Below are 10,428 nucleotides of genomic sequence, written 5' to 3' on the forward strand. Positions count from 1 at the left end.
TTGTTTCAAAGGAGGGTCTACTGGATAAGGTTTTCCCCAATTAGTTTTGCTATGACACATTTACTATTGTGTCAATAATGTCTGAATGACTATAAATCTGGCTTCATAACAGTGTGACATCTCATGCCCTATCTAAGAGTTCTTTCTGTTTTCTAATTTAAAAAAATGCTCATTGTGTCTCGGAACTGGTATGCTAAAAGAACTGGCTAGGGTGCTTGGTAGTTTAGGTATTTAACTGCAGAGTTGGAGGTTCGGAGTTCAGTTCCACACTGTGCCTCCTTGACAGGAGTTGATGATCCATAGGGTCCCATCCTGCTCTGCAGCTCTAAGATGATGATGATGATGATGATGATACAGTTGACAGAAGAAACACTGAATTGAGGGGCCATGTCCAGATAGTTCAGCTTGGGGGTGAACTGTCAGCCCCCTGGACCTTCAATTGTAGGGTGCTCCAAGGGTCATCAATATCCTCAATGCTATTTCACATCAATGTTAAGCCACTGGGGGAGGCCATCAGGAGATCTGGAGTAAGGAGTCACCAGTATGTATGCCATGACAAGCACAATTCTACCTCTTCTTTACCACCTCTGCAATGGATGCTGTTCAGATGCTTGAGCAATGCCTGACTTCAGTTTTGGAATATACCAGGGCTAACAGGCTCAAACTGAACTTGAACAAGACTAAGAGTCTGCTCCTAGGGAGGGGGGCTCCAAGAGGTTGTAGGGGGATTATCCGTAGGCTGGATGGTGTTGCCCTCCCCTTTAGAGATCTGCGTCTGGTCAATTTGGTTGGGCTGGCCTACTTGGAAATCCCTGTTCCAGGCTGTTTCTTCTAAAACTGATTTTCTGCCTGTTGTTTCTGAAGGTCATTTGTGGCTTGCTGCATCCTTCTCATCTAGCCACATGTGTGTTGCACATTTGGTTGGGTTACCCTACTCAGAAGTTGCTGTTCTGGGCCATTGTGTTCCTTTCTGATGAGGTTTTTTGGGTAAAAAAGAGTTAATGAAGGAACAATATTCTTTAGGTTTGAAGTCTAAAATATTTTGTGAATATTTGTCCAGCACATCCCACTGTTTCTAGCATCAATTTTTGTTAAGAAGTCTCTGTTCCATTCCATTCTAGCTTTTAACCTAGTCCAGGGAACATGTTTAGACCCTAGTGCAGGATGCCCACAAAAACACCTCTTTATTTTTCCCCCCTAAGCAACCTAACTGGCTCATGCTCATTCCAGGGGAAGAAAGTAAAGTGGCGCTCTGGAGAATGCAGTTAAAACAGCTCTCAATCACATGGAGAAAGTGCTACAGACTTCCTAATCTCTACGGGACCTCCAGATACTGTGAGACTAACAGCTTCTATCAGCCCTACCCAGCATCCCTGCCACTGAGGCATGGTGGGAGTTGTAGTCCATACATCTAAAAGCCACGTCGTTCTCAGTCTTCTTCCTCTCTTACTAAGAGAAAAATGCTGGGGAACTGGTGAAAACCGAAAGCAATGCTGCTTCCTACCATACATTTAAATGACTTGTGAAAATAAACAGATAAGCTTATTTGCTTCCAGGTTGCCTCATTTTTGTAGAACTTTTTGAAGCTGGATGGACAAAATCCATTCCTTGTCTCCTGATTGCTGGATGAAAATCCCCTAGGGAAGAGGCAGTGATCCATCTTGTTTGGTCTACCTTTTTGATCTGATTTATACTCTGAAACCTTCACCACTGCAGAACATTCATTGGAACATGGTAAATGTTGTGCAGTGGACAAAGTGAACCCAGTGAAGTGGCGTTTTACTACGGTAGTTTTGGCTTAAGGGTGCGATGTAGCTAGCAAGTGAAAAGATTTTTTGCTGCCTTCTTGTAAAGTATGTCATATGACTCAATACATTGTCAGTTTCATTGCCCCTATCAACTATAATTGTCTCAGGCTTTGATAGATGCTCGGCAAATTCAATGGCAGCTTCTTTATTGACTTCTTAGGACTTTGAGTCCCAGTTCACGCATGGTGTGCATGTGTACCAAAAAAGCCTGCAGTCTATTCCCAGTTTACCAGACAGATCAAAGTGCTCTCATTCAGCAACACTTTTCGCTTAGTTTCAGCCCAAACAAGGGCATTTAGCTGAAAGGGAATCCTTCAAGACTTTTAGTTCTTGCAACAATTTCATTTTGACAATAATAGGGTTGAGCCAAAACTGGTTACTTCATTTGAAATTCATTTTCATGAATGTCAAAAATGTGAGTTCCATTTTCAGTAATTTTCAGCACTGGATGCGAACACACGTCATATGTATTTTATGTTGTTCTTCTTGACGTTGGTTGCTGTGGGTATTTCAGGCTTCTTGGCCGTGTTCTGAAGGTGGTTCTTCCTAACGTTTCGCCAGTCTCTGTGGCCGGCATCTTCAGAGGACAGCAAACTGTCCTTCTTGACGTTCTTTGCTATCGTGGTTGTCTTTCATCTGTTTTCCTCACGCATATATTTGCTTGTTTCTAAAAATAATATTCTGCCCTTTACTGGCCAAGTGGCTTCCCCAGGACAGTTTACCAAAGAGCAAAACCACAACTATAACAAACAAACAAACAAACAGCAGAATGCAGAATTAAATGGGTTAGTCCAGCTGGCTGCAGAAACCCACAAGGATTTGTTGACAGTGATATGTTACTGACAAGGTCTTGCTGCTGTCAGTGTGATGCTTGTGAAAAAGAAGCAAACACCCACATGGATTACCACAGCCAATAAGATTAAGTGGCAGTGCAGTCAAAAGATGAATGGTACAATGGAGGGGAAATGATTTGATCATGTTTTAACATTTTTGTTAATTTTTCTGTGTTCTGGGATTTCATTTTTCATCCTTCCACTGAATTCAGTGCAAGATGTGGCCAAATCTGCTGCCGCCTTACTTTTGTATCTTATTTCAAAAGAAGCATTCTACAACCAAATCCCCCAGGACATCAGACTGGGTGCATCACAGAGGCAGGCCAAGTAATTCCCACTTAAAGGCGGAAATCCTAGAGACTTCCCATTTTCAACGGTCTAAGATATGTTTCACCTTCTTTTACACTCTTGATCCCAATGGCACAAAAGATATTACTATCCTCTACAAATGTGGACGTCAGATCTGACAAATCGCGGATAATACAGGGCGGTCTGCATTCTTGAATGTATTTAGCATTTTGAATCTAATGTTACCCTTATAGCTAGGTGGCACGGGTTGCTGTTACCCGGTAACACATTAACCTTGAGACACTAAAACATCTGACTGTTTGGAACAAGAGGGAATACTAGAAATGTTACAGTTGAGTTTGGAAAGAAGTGGAGAAAAAAAACTGGTATCAACTTTCCCCAACACGCTGTCCTAGACATGCTGCTGACTGGAAATGATGGGAGTTCTGGTTCAGCACATCTGGAAGATGCCTACACAAGAAAGGCTGCCTTATGCCTATCAGCTATTTAGTTCATTCAGAGAATAAATAAAGGGCTTCTCCTTGAAGAATTGATTTCAAATACTTTTGAAACCTCCCTAATTGCTGGACAGAAAATTAAAGCAAGAGTTGTGAAGCCGTGTGGTTTCAGTTAATAGATATATTAGCATTCAGCCCGGTCTCTCCCTGTCATTTCTTTGGACTTACAGCCATACCTTAACTTATCAGAACAAGCTCTAAATTATCACATCATTTTTATGAGAAACCGCAGCAGAATTTACCAGAGCCACTAAAGTCTTCATTGCCTGAACATATAGTTCAGTGATAGAATTTAGAAGTGAGCCTCTAGGTTTTGTCCCTTCATCACCACCTATCTAATCTTCCTATTTAATTCTTTTTTTTTAAATACCCTGGTTTATGAATATGGGATATTGTGGTTTTGTATCTGCATTTCAAAACGCTATGAAGTGGCCCAATATTGCTGCATAATATTATGCCTGCATTGCCAGCAGGAAAAAAGGACTCCACGTTTTACAGAGCAAAGGGCAGCCTGAATGTTGACAACACCAATGGCAGCAGTCGAGATGGCCTACAGGATACCCCCTTGTGCTCACTACCATTCACAAAGCGATCACAAGCAAGGGAAAATCCCAGAAGCTGTTTCTTTTTTCCCCCCTCAGTTAACACCTCGCCCAAACACAAAGCAATTGGCATGGCTGTTTTTCGACAAGTATGAATGGTAGATTCAAAGTTATAATTTTTTGTTTCTGCTGCCCCTATTTTTAGATTTGTCTTGCAGAATGTTAATTTGCTCTGCCAGCATCACTTGCGTAGTGATAATAGAGCTTCTATACATATACATTCCTATGCAAATAGACCTACTTGTGGGATATGTCCACTCTTTTTTTTGTGGTGGATTTGTCACTAGGTGATGGAATCACACAGACAATTCCAGAATGCAGGACTAAGGGAGCTGGAATTCCCACACTGGCCATAGGCAGAGCACAAGAGGTTAAATTAAACACACACACCCTTCCTCCTGCACTTTCTCCTCCCAATACAGCATTTCATCAAATGCATACTCCCTTCCTGGAAACATCCTTTTGTTTCTGATCATGGGGTGTCCTTGGCAAAGATACTGGAGTGGCATTGCCTACTCCAGGTGGATTGCGTTTAGTCGGAACTCTCCACTATGACCTGTCAGTCTTGGGTGTCCCTGCATGGCATAGCCCATAGCTTCTCTGAATTACTCACGCCCCTTTGCCACGACAAGGCAGCAATCCATGAAGGGGTCATGAAGAGTCAGACATGACTAAACAATTAAATGAAATGAGAAACATTCTAGTCTAATAGGTCTCTCGGGACCTCTATCTATTAAGAATTAAGGAAATATGATCAAGTTTCCATGACAGCGCCAAGGCCATTACCTTCCACACCACCAATGTTTGAGCTTTCAACTATAATACATCTGCCATCATAACTCACCACTAGCTATGCTGGCCATGGCTGAGACAAGTTGTGTCTGGAGGACCACATGTTCCTCAGTCCTGCATTAGAACCTGTACCTACATCAGGGGACACCACACAAGGCCAAATACCTGGAGATCAATGCGTTGCCTTTGTCACACTAGCAATATTTAAAATGTAAACCTAAATATGCAGTGTGTCAATGCTTAGTCACTGTATATGGATATATCGATCAGGTGGCTGCAGTTGATTGAAAAATTCTTGGTGGAAACACAACTGGTGGCAACCAGGAGTAGAAACTCAGGACAGTGTATACAACAATTATTAAGATTTATTTGCTGTAGAATCCTTCACTGCTTCTGAGCTTAGAAAAAAATGTTGTTTTATAAATTACAAATCCCAGAATCATCCAGTTAGCATACTAGTCTTGTTAGCGTGTGGATTTTGAGAACTGCAGTCCAACTTCCCCTGCCCAACTTTTCCATCATGTTTAGAGGTTTCATGTCAGTTGAATTTCCATACCTTTCCCCAAAGAATATTGGGGGATTGCTCATTCCTTAAGGCCTGCTCCCTTTCTACAAAACTAAGCTTGGCTAGCTTAGTCATGCTGAATTCTCTCACACAAATTGGAAATTGGTTCTAAGCACTGTGTGAACATGTGATCATGTGCAAAGATAAGAGATGATGATAACCCAACACAGGCTGTTTTCAAGTTAATAGTGTTTGCTCCTTTATACACACTGGCATCCTTTTGGTAATGATTCTAGTTTTAAAAAAATATATCCAGATCTGGAAAGGCTACGACTAATCTAATTTTCTTCATGAATGCTTTGCAGTCTAGCTATGCAACAGAAATAGAAGTAAAAATATTTTGAAATATCATAGTCTAACAGAAAATCTTTAACATGAACTGGGCAATTTGCATCTCATTGCCTGGTTCTTATCCCTGGCATAATTTTATCTACAGCCTGGCGGCTTTACCAAATTTTAATGAAAGTGCAGCCAAACTTTTGCCCATTAAAAAAAAATGTTTATGTGTGCATGTGTTTGTGGAATCATCTATACTTTAATGGCTTGCCATTGATTTGCTCTTGTGAAGCAGAGCAAATCAACATTCTACCAGGCAATTCTAAAAATGAGGGAAGCCCAAACAAAAAAAGTGTAACTTTGAAACTGGACTTCAGATCAGCACCAAATTGGACACAGATGTCTGAGCCAGATTTGGGGGAGTTTGGTCAAAGGGTATGATTTGGTAAAAGCAAAAATAACTGTCCACCCACCTCATGCAGAAACAAGTCATCTCAAATGGTTTTAAAAAGATAAAATAAATTGAATAGAGCAATCTTGCTTATTTTCAAAAAGAAAGCTCTGCTAACATTGAATAGGATGCTCACCAGCCACAAAGCAAACAATAAAAAAAAATAGTTTTAAATTTGAATGGGTGAACTTCTGAATATTCGTTCTCTATTCTTTTTAAATATATTAAATATTTTTACAGCCAGACACAGAAGGCCTTTCCTAGCATCAATGCCTGTTTGTCCAAGAAGGGGTTAAAATGTCCTTCCCCTGAGAACCAGCTAATTGGGTCATGACTGACAGGGTCAATAGTTCAGATTGCCACAGACTTGGAGCTGACTTCCCTTTTAAAGATTTGCCTCAGGAACCTGGTCTCAGAAATCCTAAAAGAACCTCTAATGAAAGCAAACAGGGCTGGGATAAACACAATGGATCTGTGCATTTGTAATGTAGAAATACTGTACTTTGAATATGCCTTATAAAATTGTGTGCTAATTCCCTGGAAATACTGTAGTAAAATGTCACTTTCTGAATAACCGTTAGTCCCATAACTTTTTCAAAAACTGATGGACTGGAGCCACCATAACTTTTAAATTGAGAATTGGCCATAGATTATATTAGTAGCTAACCAGAAAATAAGATTAGATCTATTCATATGTTATCTATGCCATCTTTTCCCAACAATGCCCCTTTGAACTTTACATAGGACATACAGAACAGTATCTGCAGAAAAGAATTAATGGACACAAACTGGACATCAGGAATGGCAATACATAAAAACCTGTTTCAAATCATTTTTATTTACCTAGACACTCTGCACAATATCTGAAAGTTGCCATTCTGGAAAATAAAATTACAGGACAAGAATCCAGAGAGAGACAACTGAGATAAAATATATACATATGTTTCAAACCCAGTTTAATGGACTCAGTATTAGCCATTATCAAATATAAGACACTGCAACAATAATGTTGAACCTGCTGTATTTCACACCTGTATTTTCTTCCTAACTAATCAGAGCCACCTTACAAATCCTTTTGGTGATTATAGATATTCACTGCCACACTTTTCCTGCTTGTTATCTATAGCCCGGGATTAGTTTAGCCACTGATCATCATCACTGTTTACAGAACAATGCTTCCTGGGATGGGAACTGAGTATCAAACAGCAGTCTTAAATGTCATTGCCGCCAGGTATGAAATGCCACACTATCCACAGTTTATGCCCAGAAAACAGTCTCTTTGTTTTGGGGCCATGTATTCCCACTCATATTTTCTGAAGAAGTAGACTTGTCCGTGAAACTCACATTGAAATATAGCAAGTAGTCTTTAAGATGCCAGAATGTTTTTGTCGTCTTTATTTTTTTTATTTTATTTTTTTTGGCTTGAGGTAGGCGACCTGTACAAGAAAAACTATATCAGACTAAAAGCACTATGAACATGCCATGTTCATGCATGTTTTCAAAAAGATGTTCCCTCACCTTTTGAATTTTTTTTTTTAAAGAGAGCTGGGAGTTAGCAAAGAATATCACTGGAAACGAAGGTCAAAATCATCCATACTATGTGGAAGACAGACAGGAACAAAAATCAGCTGATTTGAAATGTGGTGTTGGAGGAGAGCCTTATAGATAACACAGCCAGCCAGAAAGGCAGAAAATTGGGTGCTCATTCAAGCTGAGCCTGGACTCTCATTAGAACAAAAATGAGTCACCTATCATGCATATATAAGGAGAATACAGAACTGGCCAGAAAAGACAATATTACTGGGAAAGGGGGAGGGGCCAGTGGGAAGGTAGAAAGATCTATTATGAGCCAGATTGTCTCAATAAAGGAAGCTATAGCTGTTTGCAAGAACGGAACTTACTAGGAATACAGTGGTGCCCCGTATAGCGAGGTTAATCCATTCCAGATTAACCTTCGCTATACGAAAACATCGCTGTGCGGGTAAGCAAAGCCTATTGGAACGCATTAAACTTAGTTTAATGCGTTCCAATAAGCGTGGAAACTTACCCCTCCAGCGATGTTTTCGCTCCGGCGGCCATTTTGGAGCCGCCGATCAGCTGATCGGCGGCTCCAAAATGGCCGCCGGATGACCCGAAATGGCCCCCTCGCAGCATTTTCGCGACCTCCGTAAGCAAGGGGAGGGCGCGAAAACACTGATAGGGGCCATTTCGGGTCATGCGGCGGCCATTTTGGAACCGCCGATCAGCTGTTCGGCGGCTCCAAAATGGCCGCCGGAGGCCCCAATCGTTGCAAAGCGAGTGCGGCGATTGGGGCTGATCCGTAAAGCGATCCCCAAAAAGGGATCGCTATACGGATTCTTCGTTAAACGGTGCGCTCGTTAAGCGAGGCACCACTGTACATTATTTCTAGGAGAGGGGCATTAGGAAGAGATAACAACCTAACATAAAATGCTGTTGGTTTGTAAGATCTGAGCAGAGCTGTAAATGATAGGACATTTTGGAGGGCATTAATTCACATAGCTGCCATACATCACAATTGACCTGATGGCATGTAGCATCTTTGGAGTTATTTTCTAAATTACCAGACAATTGCATAATGACAAGGTGGATGGAATGGTTGAAAGTATGACATATGTTTTGTGTCAGCAGTAGGCAAGCCAAAAAATTCTCTTGAAAGCGACTTTGGCTATGAAATCCAGCACCTCGATATGTAAAAGTGAAAATGGGCTGAAAGAAATGATTTTTAATTTTTTTTTTTTAAAAAAAACATATTTTGTGATGGCTGTTTTTTCACCCCTCTCACCTTGACAACTTTGTTCCCTTCTGTCAACACAGTTGTGCTGGAACTCTTTGTGATGGCAGCATGACATGAACTCTCTAGAGGTTATCCTCCACATCACTTTGGATTATTGTTTCCACAGAAATTACATTTTGAATTTTTAGATGTTGGCTTCCTAACGTGAAGGAAAGGTCTAGAAAATTATAGCCTGATCAGCACAATACATGTTCCAGGATAACTGGAAGAAAGTTATGATTATACCTCAGATTATTAAAATATTGACCAAAATGCTATTATTTACAACAGTTGCTGTTAGTCTATCTGGATATATTGCAGCTGTGAAGTTTTACTTGTATCTGTTATATAATACCAGTTAATGTTTTTATAATTTTTGATTGACTGTGCCTGGTGTTTTTGAACAACAACAACCCCATCATGGGCACAGGCCTTGTTGAGGTGGAGAGGCTTGCACACTTCAGTGAGGTTCAAAGCTATGCTGAAGGGTCTCCCAAGCCAGAGAAGTCTCAGCTGAGAAGCCAGACCAACTGTATCCACCAACCATCAATTATGATGAGAGGAAATAAACAGAAATCCATACCAGATTGGTCGTAACCTGGGTCAACAAGGACCATGTCAGATGCAATAGCCCCTGGACATCTGGTGACAAATGGGCTATAGGGCTCAGCAGATCCTGTTGAGGAACCAGGACAGGCTGCTACAAAGTATTGGAACAACATAACTAAAATAACATGCCAAAATCAACAAATTATGAAATGTTATTGTGACGTCCCTCTTTCACGTCACAATGGTCAGGACACTCTCTCATTCACACTTTATTTACGCTGGCACCAACCACTCCTTCATAAGACTCTTCAGACAAATGTATGATTTTAAAAATAAAAACTTGTACTGTATTTTATTGATAACAACAGAAGGAATGGTAAATCACTATAATAATTAAAATAAAAAGGCAATCAGTAATAATAAAGTATCCTCTCATACACACTATCACTCAGACCTTAACTCTTCATAACTCTCCATAACTCTTAACTCCTAACTAAAAACTGACTCACATCATTCACTCCCCCCTTATATACACAGCTCCACCTCCTGGGGTCCCACCCCCTGCTCTGCTATAGGCAGATGGGTTCCAGCATAACCATGATAGGCAGGTGACGTCATCGCAGCCGTCACAGTTATTATGAGGCAAACCCCACAGCCTGTTATTTTTTTTAAAAAAAGAATGATGGAAATTTGGAAAAGGAAACACACAAGAAGTGACATAACTGAACAACGACTGATGGACCAGAGAAGGTTTATCATCCAGAGTAAAGTGCTTTCAGAACTGGAATTGCAAGAACTAGAAAAGGTGGCAAAAGAAAAATCAACACAGAACAATGACCATAGTATGGAAGACAAATGAAAGGTAGAAGTGGACAAAGTAGTAGAAGAAAATGTACCAGTAGAGGAACAACTTATGGAACAACTCAGAAATTATGAATTGACAGAATGGCAG

Source organism: Pogona vitticeps, chromosome 3 (genome assembly GCF_051106095.1).
Source record: "Pogona vitticeps strain Pit_001003342236 chromosome 3, PviZW2.1, whole genome shotgun sequence".
Lineage (NCBI taxonomy): Eukaryota > Metazoa > Chordata > Lepidosauria > Squamata > Agamidae > Pogona > Pogona vitticeps.